Source organism: Mya arenaria, chromosome 8 (genome assembly GCF_026914265.1).
Source record: "Mya arenaria isolate MELC-2E11 chromosome 8, ASM2691426v1".
In the NCBI taxonomy this organism is placed as follows: Eukaryota; Metazoa; Mollusca; class Bivalvia; order Myida; family Myidae; genus Mya; species Mya arenaria.
Window position 1 is genome coordinate 33096873 of NC_069129.1, and position 12812 is coordinate 33109684.

Here is a 12812-nt window from a genome sequence, read left to right on the forward strand (position 1 = left end):
GATGTATGGTGATGAATCACAGTGAACAGACCTGCATGGGGATTGGATTTGGCTTTTGTTGGCTATGTTATCGTAAATGGAAAAAAAAGTTTAAGCTCAATAAGTTAAGCTAAGAATATTTTGCAGTGACTTAACTTGGTACATTAAATGTTCATGTAAATAAAATTTGTTGTAAGATGAAACAAAGTGAAGATCATTGCAGTTGTTTGGCTAACACAAACTGAAAACCCTGGTTTCGTTATAGTATTTCCATATGTTGTTTTTTTAATTTTAATTCATCTCTATGGTATGCCCACAGATGCAAAATTTCAGCTAAAACTGATACATCATTTTTGTATTCAGCGGAGCAAATTAAAGTAAGGTCGGGTGTTAAACGCATGGTAAGTCGCGAAACTGGTGACCATAAATACTCTACCCCTGAAATACAAATGTAGTAGAACGGTGGGTCGGGCGCTGCTCTACGCCTGAGATATAGAGTAGTATGGTAGTTAGGGAAACCAGAGACCATACTACTTTCCGAATAAGATAGTAGAATCGTAAGACGTACGACTTAGATTGTAGCATGGTAGGTCGGGAAATCGGAGAACATCAGTACTCTACGCCTGAGATAGTAGAAGTGTAGGTCTGGGAACGGGAGACCATCACTTCTCTACGCCTACTCTACGCCTGTGATAGTAGTGTGGTAAGTAGACAAACCGGATACCGCCACTACTCTACGTCTGTGAAAGTAGTATGGTAATTAGACAAACCGGATACCGCCACTACTCTACGTATGTGATAGTAGTGTGCTAAGTAGACAAACCGGATACCGCCACTACTCTACTCCTGAGATAGTAGTGTGCTAAGTAGACAAACCGGATACCGCCACTACTCTACTCCTGAGATAGTAGTGTGCTAAGTAGACAAACCGGATACCGCCTGTGATAGTAGTTTGGAAGGTAGGGAAACGGATGACCATCGCTACTCTACACCTGATGGTAGGTAAGTAAACCGGAGATCACCCTGATTCTACCCCTATGATAATAGCATGAAAGTGTTGAACGTACCATATAAAACAAGTAGAAGAATGTGGTCCCCATTACTGTGCTCAGTCGTTCATTCCTGGCTGTTTTACAGTACCATGGTTATACGAACATGAAGGCTTCCGGAACTTATGTATAGCAAGCCAGAACAATGTATGATATCTGAGCCACACGTCAGTATTGGCCACTGCCTGATATAGTTTACTTTTTGGGATTGTCCCTGTAGATTTGTATTTCATTTAAAATGTGAAACAACCGCACCCACTTGCTTTCAACAAGCTTATTAAATAATTGATTTTATACAAATTAAAAGGGACCTTTCCTATTAGATAGATTTGAGTCTTTTTTTGTAGATACCCAACTCCCCAGATAAAACAGATCATTTCTATCTGGTGACTCTATTCTTGGAATATCAATTTGTGTCATATGTACTTCAGAATATTGGCTACTGAAACTATCCTATGCCCAAGGACATTTCTCGTAATCGAATGTTGTCCATTTAATTATTCTTTTGAAAAAGATAAATTTCTTTATTGGCTGTTGTCTGCGCTGAATCTTAAAAGGTTTTCACAGTAATTATTTGTGTCGTTTGTGTAAATTTTATCAAATCCGACCCGCTTTTACTGGTTGGCATATTTTTCCAAATCATTCGGTCTGCAGTTTAATGAATATACTCATTTGAAAACTGCCGAGTGCTGCACTAAAAGGTAGGCATAGGATTTTGGAAATGTATTTATGAAGTGGAAAGCACCGCTATGTTATTATACATATTTATTATTTCAATAATAATAATAAGTGTAAAAGAATTGAAGAATAAATAATTGTTTGAAAATAAAATTATTAGTGTGTATCGGGTATATTCAAGCTGCACTCTCACAGATTGTCAGTCTTGGCACTTTTGATTATTTTGATTAAGAATCGACTGGTTTTGGCGTCAATACCTCGGATTCAGTCATATAAGATCATTCACAATAAAACAGATCTCAACAGTTTGGTAAACTGCCGAACATTTTTCTTAAAGGGATAGTAACGCTTTTAGCAATAAAACATCAATTTTCGAACGTAAATGTGATACAATGCGATGTGATCTTTTGTCAACAGTCTTATATCACTGGCTTTCAGATATTTGGGCAAAATTTGGCTGATACAAATAAAGAAGAATTAAGTGTCAAAACGATCCATCTGTAAGCGTGCAGCTTGTTGGTTGAAACGGTTTGTAGTGGATGAACATCTGAATATAAATGATAAATGAGGGAAATAAATATATCACAAATATGGTACAATAAATCAGGTTTGAATAAGTCATAGTAATAACTGAAAATAAAGAATAAAATGGCCGACCCATTCACTTTTGAACCGCATTACCAGGTCATAAATATGGCTACACGGTGGTGATTATTCATTCCGGTACAAGCGTTTGTCAAGGTCACACAACATCTTTCATAAGGTAATGTATTTGGTTTCTCGAATAAGACTTCAATACTACTAGATGATACATGTTCAATTATAAAGGTTCTTACCAACTATCTATCCTAGCGATATATATATCGTTTGCATAGGCTCCTATGACTTATATATTTTTTATAAATACATAAGTTATAGGAGCCATATAATAATGGGAAAGGGGAACGATACCAAAATTCGTTGATTGCAATTGTAAAGAGAAATTGGTAGATATAAGTTCAATCTTGACTGATTTAACACGCTAATTGAAAAATAATTGAAGTCAATTACAAACATTTCATACTCAGTTGTTACCTTTATGAATAAACTATATATTACCATGTGATAATTTCAGGTACTGTGTCAGTTATCATAGCTTTAAACAACCGGCAATCGTATAATAAAAACGATGTTGGATTCCGGATAATCAATGGTCTCATCCAAATAAATCCTTAAAGGTCCTGAAACCTTTTAAGTGCTGGTTTTTGATTCGAAATTTGGTTGTATTATTTATTGACGTCAGCATATACGCATGCAAATACAATTTTTTGTACATCAATTTGGTATAATATAGGCCTTGTGAATTCCATTTTTGTATTTCTTATGTAAAACTCGGAGCGATTGTGGGCGGACTCTCCCGAGTATTTGAATCCCGTGAGCATAATGGATAGCAGAATTCGTAAATTGGTGACAGGCATTATTCAGACATTAATTACTTGGATAAAAAGGCAACTGGTGTCAATCTCGGACCATATGGTAATGAGACTTGCTTCATTCTCAGACCATATCGTAATGAATTAATGATAGACCAAATTTCCCGAATTCGGATGCTCCTAATATGCGCGGTTCACACGTCACACCGTGTGCTAAAGTGGACATGCTATTTCTCAACTCACACCGAGTCGTTTCCCGTCAAATTTTAAATACTGAGATAATTATATGACAAATAAACAAAACATTTTTTATATATATTTATTTAAATACAGAGGTGATGATATTACCTAAGTGATTATTTCGTTTTCTGACTGATAAAAATCTTTAAGCTGTTTAGTTTGTTATTTACCATACGTATCGATAATCTATAGTTGCAAAATTTTAGCAAACTTCTTAACTTTATACCAATTATTGATAACTTTGTATGTATTGTTTCCAGAACAATTACCACCTTGTGTGTTTTATCTGACTCTGAGAGCGTCTGCTTGTATTTTACTATTGCCAATTACTCCATTGTACTTTTTACCATTTATTATAGTGTTTCTGATTTCAAAAATGTCTTTTTTGTACAATGCAAAATGTAATATAATTAAAATCATGATTGTTAAATAACTCTAAATGTTTCCAGCTGTATGATATGTTGTAGTGTCTCCATTTATGTTTATGTGTCAAGAATTAAACAAACACTAAAGTGTAGAAATGTAAGGTAATAACTCAAATCTAAAAATGTATGCATTTAACTCGTTCGCCTCTTTGTGAACATATCGTTTGATGTTACCACTGTTATCCATGTAGGTATTGAAATGAGTGAATGAAGGACACTAGACTTGAGGACACAGAATAATGCATGCTCTAATTACTCTTCTTAGCAGATCCGCTAGCTTCTAACGAGCAAGTGCTTAAAGCAGCAAGCTAAAATATATCTGAAAAATGAAACAGCTTTAAATAAGCCCCACCACTTTTTCATCTGTCTGTGTGGATACCAATAAGTTTGTCCGCGCGAATTTTCTTTAACTTTTTAAGGGATCTTTATGAAACTTCACAGAAATAAGTACCAATCCTAGTAGCGCATTAACATTGGCAATCGGCATGTTCTGCTCAGGTATTTTTTTTTAAATGTGTGGCGCTTTGATTGTTTACATATTGTGCACATTCATATTGATGTCTGCATGCTATGTTAAGAACAAGGTCGCATAGATTTTCTTCTGCCTTTTCACAGTAAGGCCACTACTTTTATATAAATTGGTTTACAAAACCGGCGGGTCTAATTTTCCGAAAAGTACAAAAAAAATAAAAATTGAATTTCACTTTTATTTCAAAATTATTTTCCCGACCGTATTGATTTCGGTGCGAAACAAAAGAAAAACGAACAGATAAGAGTACGAATGCAGTAGATCTCGACTGGTTTGTTGTTCCGTAGCCGTATTCGCCGATTTATAGTGATAGCATGTGAGCCAGTCAACTGTTATGGCCGCGCCGTTGGCAATGGCGGAATTGACGATAGCAGCCATTCTTTGTATGAAATAATTAAGTTAAATATGCAGGAGTTGTTAAAATAACAATAGCAAAATACATTGGCAAATTTAACAGCCGACACAAACAATAACTGTCACGTGATTGTTGTTTTTCCCCGCAAATTTAGGTCATGAAAATATTGTTGTTTATAGATGAAAAATAAGTGGCAGCGGCTGCCATCGAATAAGTAGACACAAATATCTGTAAATTATGTGTGAAAAAAATATTTTATAACATTTTATGGTTAAATATCAAATAACAGTGCACTTAGTGTGAGTGGTGAAATTGAAAGTAAAATTTCGAAGTTGACACCGGTGACCTAGTTTCACAAGTTTGGTCGGTTGTGTTTATGGATTTTAAATCACAAACTTGTTTGGAAATACTTGTCATTGAGTCAATGTAAAGCTTGTGTTTATTCTAGATTACATGTTTATTCATGTTTGGGTTAATAGTAGAGTAAAAACAATGAAAGAGTTGAACACATGTGTCAATGACATTTACTAATGCCAGGAGTTGTGTGCAAAACATTAAGATAAAACAACACGGAAAACTATTTTGAATAAGTCCATTTTAATTTGTAATGAACTTGATATTTCACTATAAATGAGATTTGTTGTTGTAACCAAGGAATACTCTTTAAAATGAAAAATAAACAATCATGAAGTATAGATGCCCTGTGAACGCATGATACACAAAATGGCGGAGTTGGGAGAAGATGAAAATATCCGATACATAATTATGGATTTCACTGTTACTATATTTGGTACATACAGTTAAGTCACATGCTAGATTTATTATTTTGCTATGTGATTTTAATGTACTGATGTGGTAATTTGCTGCAAGATTTGAATTTGAAATGGATTTGCTGAACATCGCATGGTAAATATCCCGGTCCGAAAATATCCGGACTTAGCATGGATTGGGTTACACACAACTAGGACCCCGCATGGTAAAGGTTATTTAAACTCTAATCTAGGTCTATATTGGTTTTTAGTTTTTCAGGAATTGTTTGCACAATATTAAAGCACAATGTCTTCATACAATATTACTTCCTTATTTACAAAATTGGAAATTATTTCACTTTATTGACATTTTCCAATATTGAAATAACTGAAACAATGCTTAGAAAATGTAATGTATTGTCTTAATACAGTGCAATTCTTGTGTATTTTAAAGCGTAAAATTTGCCTTCCCTTCTTTTCCAATGTAATATAGGTCAGTTTTTAAGTGTTCTGCATTCACTTTTGCTTTAGCATACCCTTAAAGCTAAACAAATGTCCTGCTGAGTAATATTCAATGTATCTTTGATAAAAAGTGTAGTTTATACATGTAAACATGTTTTATAGTCAATTTCTTTGATGTTTTATATGCACAGTATGTAAGATTTAAACTGTGTGTTTAGCTAGAACTTCGAGTGTATTAAAACATGCATTAATAGCAGTTTAAAAATTTAAAATGTCAAGTAAATGATATAAAAAAAAATATGTTGTTCTCTGATTTTCACCCTTTAAGAGTATGTTTTGTGACTTTTTTCCCTTTTTTTTTTTTTTCGACCACCCGGTGGACATTTTTTCCAAAAATTCTTGTAAACCAAAAAATAAAAAAGGAGTGGCCTAACTTAACATTGAAACAGTATTTACCACCTCAAAAGAAAGCCTTCCATAGCATTAGCACAGAACTTAACACACTGATTTACCATATCAACCATCGTCAGCAACCACCGTACATTTTCTGAATTACATATGAAGTGTAACAGAAAATGTACCGTGGTTGCCGACGATGCACATGTTCCTTATAGACCTGTATCACCGTGTCCACTCGTTACGAGGTGAAGTGGTGGAGGTAACGTTGTTGGTTAGTGGTTGAGGTAACGTTGGTTAGTGGTGGAGGTAACGTTGGTTAGTGGTGGAGGTAACGTTGGTTAGTGGTGGAAGTAACGTTGGTTAGTGGTGGAGGTAACGTTGGTTAGTGGTGGAGGTAACGTTGGTTAGTGGAGGAAGTAACGTTGGTTAGTGGTGGAGGTGGTGGAAGTAACGTTGGTTAGTGGTGGAGGTAACGTTGGTTAGTGGTGGAGGTAACGTTGGTTAGTGGTGGTAGTAACGTTGGTTAGTGGTGGAGGTGGTGGAAGTAACGTTGGTTAGTGGTGGAGGTAACGTTGGTTAGTGGTGGAGGTAACGTTGGTTAGTGGTGGAAATAACGTTGGTTAGTGGTGGAGGTAACGTTGGTTAATGGTGGAGGTAACGTTGGTTAGTGGTGGTAGTAACGTTGGTTAGTGGTGGAGGTAAGTTGGTTAGTGGTGGAGGTAACGTTGGTTAGTGGTGGAAGTAACGTTGGTTAGTGGTGGAGGTGGTGGAAGTAACGTTGGTTAGTGGTGGAGGAAACGTTGGTTAGTGGAGGAAGTAACGTTGGTTAGTGGTGGAGGTGGTGGAAGTAACGTTGGTTAGTGGTGGAGGTAACGTTGGTTAGTGGTGGAGGTAACATTGGTTACTGGTGGAAATAACGTTGGCAGTTAATGGTAGAGGTAACCTTGGTTAGTGGTGGAAGTAACGCTGGTTAGTGGTGGATGTAACGTTGGTTAGTGGTGGAAATAACGTTTGTTAGTGGTGGTAGTAACGTTGGTCAGTGTTGGAGGTAACGTTGGTTAGTGGTGGAAATAACGTTGGTTAGTGGTGGAGGTAACGTTGGTTAGTGGTGGAGGTAACGTTGGTTAGTGGTGGAAATAACGTTTGTTAGTGGTGGTAGTAACGTTGGTCAGTGTTGGAGGTAACGTTGGTTAGTGGTGGAAATAACGTTGGTTAGTGGTGGAGGTAACGTTGGTTAGTGGTGGTAGTAACGTTGGTCAGTGTTGGAAATAACGTTGGTTAGTGGTGGAGGTAACGTTGGTTAGTGGTGGTAGTAACGTTGGCAGTTAGTGGTGAAGGTAACGTTGGTAATTGGTGGAATTAACGTTGCCAGTTAGTGGTGGAAGTAACGTTGGTTTTGGGTGGAAATAACGTTGGTTAATGATGGAAGTAACGTTTGTTAGTGGTGGGATAACGCCGGTTTGTGTCCATGTATGTATTTGGTTTCTGCCACAATATCACCTTTTTCCAAATCACTAAAAAAACACGACATTTTATATAGCAAGATCCGCGGGCTTTAAAGGTTAACAAAAAATAGCGAAAAACACGACCATAGAATGGCAAAACAGCATACTGATTGCTATAATCAACTTTGTCATTGAGGGTGTATTTTTAAGATAACAAATATTGTATGGCGGTAGACCTGTCATGTTTTGACGATAACCCCGGTTGCACGTTCTAAGCAATTTTAAACATAATTTATAGCACAGACATCTTCCAGCTGCTTTTATCCGAATTCAGACATCATGTTCTCGCCACTATTATGTTACACAAACGTGTCAGTTGATAATCGAGTTGTTCCTCATTGTGTAGACTATGATGAATCTGAAAACCATGTTTTACTAGACAGTGATGTCAGGTCCACGTTATTTGAAAATATTGTTTTATTCTATTAAATGCAAGTGAAAATATTTATAATTCTTACACAATTTTAAATGATAACAATATCTTGTTGTTTTGTTCTCGAACTAGCAAGCCTGCTAATATACAGCGTTGAGTAGAAATGCATATTTGTATTCATGAATAGGTTTGAAACCCAATAATGATCAGTTCATTTCTAATCTTTTTAAATATTACTGTATAGATTTAATCTTTTAAAAGTCTTAGAGTAAATAAGCTTCTTGACTTTTGTTTTATTACAAAGTATAATAAAATACTGGAGAATATCTTCTAACCCCAATGTGCATTTTTTATCTTTTCGCTCGCATCAAAGTTATAAATATTTAACTTCTGAGTTATTGTGGTGTTTAGTTTGTATTTTTATCTTACAAATCTTGTTTAACGAATTGACTTAGCCTTTTAAGTTTGAACATGATCACCCTTTTTTCCGTTATAAGCCTATAAAGCAACGATAAAATGTACCAACTTTGAACTAATAGAGGTTCGTCCTTTCTTTATATGTGAGAAAAGATCTTTTTTGCTTTTATAGCATCGGATTTTAAAAACATTTATGGAGACAATCATATAAAAACATTCGCGGTTTTCCTCGCTTATCTTTTTTAGTTTTCAGTTAGTCTCCCTTTAAGTTTTTTGTTGTTGGTTTTCTTTCAAATTCGTAAATTTCCGGCAATAACCGGAATCTTCAAGAGATCTCCGAGGTTTCCCGAGTCCGAACAACGACGAATAGTGGTTTTCTTTTTAAATCGTTGGTTTTAAGATCAATATATTGCTAAAAATAGTTCTGAATGTATATATGAATTTGCAATTGTAAGTAGCATCTAGAACGAATATTATTGTTTCAATATGAAGGTATGTGTAACTACTTGATGGAATGTAAACGTTGCCTCTTACATGCAAACCCCATACCACGGCAATCTTATCCATATCCTTAGACATGCCTCAGTGATTACATTCAGTGTTTTGATCAATATTTTTTTTTATTCCAATCAAAATCATGACTCAGTTTCTATGCATCAATTTCAGTTAAATCTTAGTTGGATGTTGATTACGGTACCTGGTACCTGACACAACACACTCATTGAAACACGTAAAATGTATTCGTCTTTTAAATATTTTATTTTTGTCCTATGAAATTTAATATTACAGAATTCATTATTTCAGGTTATTTCAACTTAACGGTAATTTCCGTTTCATTTTAGCATTATACTCAAAACTGACGATAATTAAGGTTTTAAACACGAGGCATATATGCCTGCCATTTGAGGTTTAAAACCGTACTTGTACCAAATATGAATGACCCATTACGTCGAGAAGTTCTATTCAAATGTTGTATACAGTATATACCTTTCTCTAAGTAAAGTAAGCAATAGTTTTTTCTTTGTTCGTCTGTCCTTGTTTTCCAGAAAGATTTTTCACAATACGTTCCAATAAATACGGACCTATACACAAACAAGTATAAGTTCGTTCCTATTCTGGAAAGAAACATCGACTGACCGACACTCAATCTACATGGGTCGTTGGAGGGGAATACATGATATTTAAAGTTTGGGCCAAATACCAGAAATCGTCGCTGTTTACTATATATATACCTTAACATAGCTCACTACACATTTTAAACCAAGTGTTGCTAAATTGTTTTTGTTTGAATTGATACACTGTCAAAAACATTTGTCCGTAGTCTGTGCAGGCAATGACTACTCACAGACAAAGGCACATGTTTGCGTATTGCTAGTACAGGAATCGTCATCGACTTTCATCCAACGGGCATCTTCTAATAAGAGTCTCATGCAGGGTTTGTTATGCGGACCCCCAGGTGTCCAGAACGGCCACGTTTCATTGATTGCCTCCTCTGCGTACCATCTCCAGACATTAGACGGCTCCATTTTCCCGCCAAGCCACGTCCATGGGCTACAGTCATTCTCTTCTTTGATGCGAGTTTTGTTTAGTGCTGTGGCCAATACGTCAAAGTCTTGCTCAGTTCGAAGAGTTGCCAATCTGGAGCCGAAGTTTTGACAAAGAGTCAAAGCCTCATCCCAGGAGTTGTCAACCGTCTCGCTGTGTACCAGTAGGTAACGGTTATCATTGCCAGTCGTCTGAAAAGTTTGCATATATTTTATTACCTCTTTTCGTAGGCAAGATATCTGTATTATGGGAATAAATTTGAAGGATATAGTGATATGATGATTAGGTGTTATTTTCTGATTACAGTATTTTATAAAATGTAATTTCAAAAAAGAGAGCAAACATCAATACCTTGTTAAAAAGGCAAATACATGTGTGTCTCAAACCACTACCAGCTAGCGTATTCACGCGTTTGATAAAGGCTTTTACTTTCCTTTCAAGTTTAAATCAAAAATGTCTAAGGCATTCCACAGGTTTGTTTCAATTTGATATACATAAGACACGTTTACTTACATATGCATATTTATATTTTTTTTTACCTTTCTTAAGTCCATTGCGTCCGAAGATGATGTCACGTTTGCGTCCTCCGTCAGAAACAGAACCTCCGAGAATAACACACAGGTGCCTGATGAACGAAAGTACCTGACAGCCCTGCATCCATTTCCACAGTGCGCAAGACAAGCTATCAGGGACGGGTATGACGCGCGACTTATTTCCTCTCCGTTTTTGAAGTTTGTAGTAACAAAGTTAAACTGCTTAAAATCATGAGCGAAGGTTTGTGCCCATGTGAATAAATGTATAAGCGAGACCGCCACAATCACATTGTCAACCGCCATCGAGAACAATTCTGTTTCATGAAATATAGCACTCTGTTTAGAGTTCAAAACGGTAATGACGATATTTCTTTTTGACCAGAAAATAATAATATATACAGGAAATACGTTATAAATAGTTTGTTTGGCAAAAGTAATATATTTGAATGTAAATGGATACTTTTTAAAACAGACTTTCATTGTCATTTGTGATTGTGTTTGAACTAAAACCCCATATATTTTTTTCTGTATTTACTTTATTTAGTTTATTTTTAACAAATCAAGCAATGCAAGTAGACCCTCTTTTTATGCACGGAAACGGGTTTATGCATGTTTTACCGTTAAGTAAACACTTTCGTCTAGACCACTAGGAAGTGGACCTGGATTTGTGGTACATTTGTTGTTTTTTCTCTTTGAACAAGTCAAAGAACACTTTAAAGGTATAAGATCCACCGGATGCAGCTTTGTTTCCCGTGAGTATTTTCTTTCTATGGCCGCTTTTGTTTCGTATCTTATTTTAGTTATATTAGTTCACCATTTAAATAGAAAATTGTACAGCTTCTTTGTGTCGATTCCTGCGGTGTGAACACTACAGACGTAACGAGTATCGAGAAGAATCGAATAATCGTTGCTGACAATGGCAGGTCGGCGACTTTCGAAGTTATTGGGCTGTAGAGGGTATCGCTACTTATAATGTATTAAACATGCAGTAAATATACAAATTAACAACATTTAATGGTATATACAAATGTAATAATTAGTTGTGCTAAAAATGACCTTCCAGCATGCATGGCGTCACGCATAGGTACCCAAAATGGCGAGGTATATTGTAAAGAGATCAACAGTCTTGAAATATTAAAGAAAAAACAACACATACACAGCATAAAAACAAAAACAACAACAGCAGCGGCAGAAAACTTATTTATCATTTTATTGAGGGACATAATGTTTTGTGTTATCCCTATGCTTTCCAGAGTTAGAATTTGCAAAAAAATGAATCGTGAATGCACACTTATAATTAAAGATGGACATAATTTTAATATCTTAGTTTGACATATAACCAGTTCGGGTTTTATGTAATAAAACAAACTTAAAAAAATACTACCAAATATAAACTATCGTAAATCCTAAAAACGATAACAAGCCTGTGTGCTTACTTCGCATGAGTTCTTTTTTATCTATTGCTTCATTTTCAGCTGTTTGCCCTCTTGTATTTTTATATTACTTTTTTTGCCCATTGACCTACTTTCTTACTTTTGATTCTACTCTAATGAAATTTGGACATGGAGTACGTAGCAAATATCCATTGTTTTATCTATTGTTTATCTTGACCATGACCTTCAGCATTGAGAACTGATTCCAACCTGTCAGTCATGTTACAGAACATCTGCATTGGTCAATAATGTGAGAACTCCCAGAGATGCATGGAGATTATTAGAGACCAACCAGGTGGATCTACAGTATGGGGATGCGGAGTAACACCGATGTTGAAAATATAAAGACCTTGTTCACGAGTGCATGTTTGCGTTTGCAGTTATATAGTTAAAGCATTCAAAAAATGTGTCCTATTTGGTTGAGTAAAATACAGTCATGTGGCTGTTATTACAACGAAGTTGTACCTTAGTGTTTCCTCCGTTTTGGTCGCATAGGGGGCATAACTCGGCAATGGTCAAAGTCAATAGTTATGGGCCTCGCTACACATGTGCGTACTGTTTCTTGCGACATGTAAACCACGTCTCATTTAAATCTATTAATTTTTGTAATGTATGCAATGTACGAGGCTTAAAGCTGCACTCTCGCAGGTTGACAGTTTTGACAACTCTTTCTTTGTCTTTGAATAAGCCCACTTTTGTAAAAATGTCTGGAAAACAGTGATTTAAGAC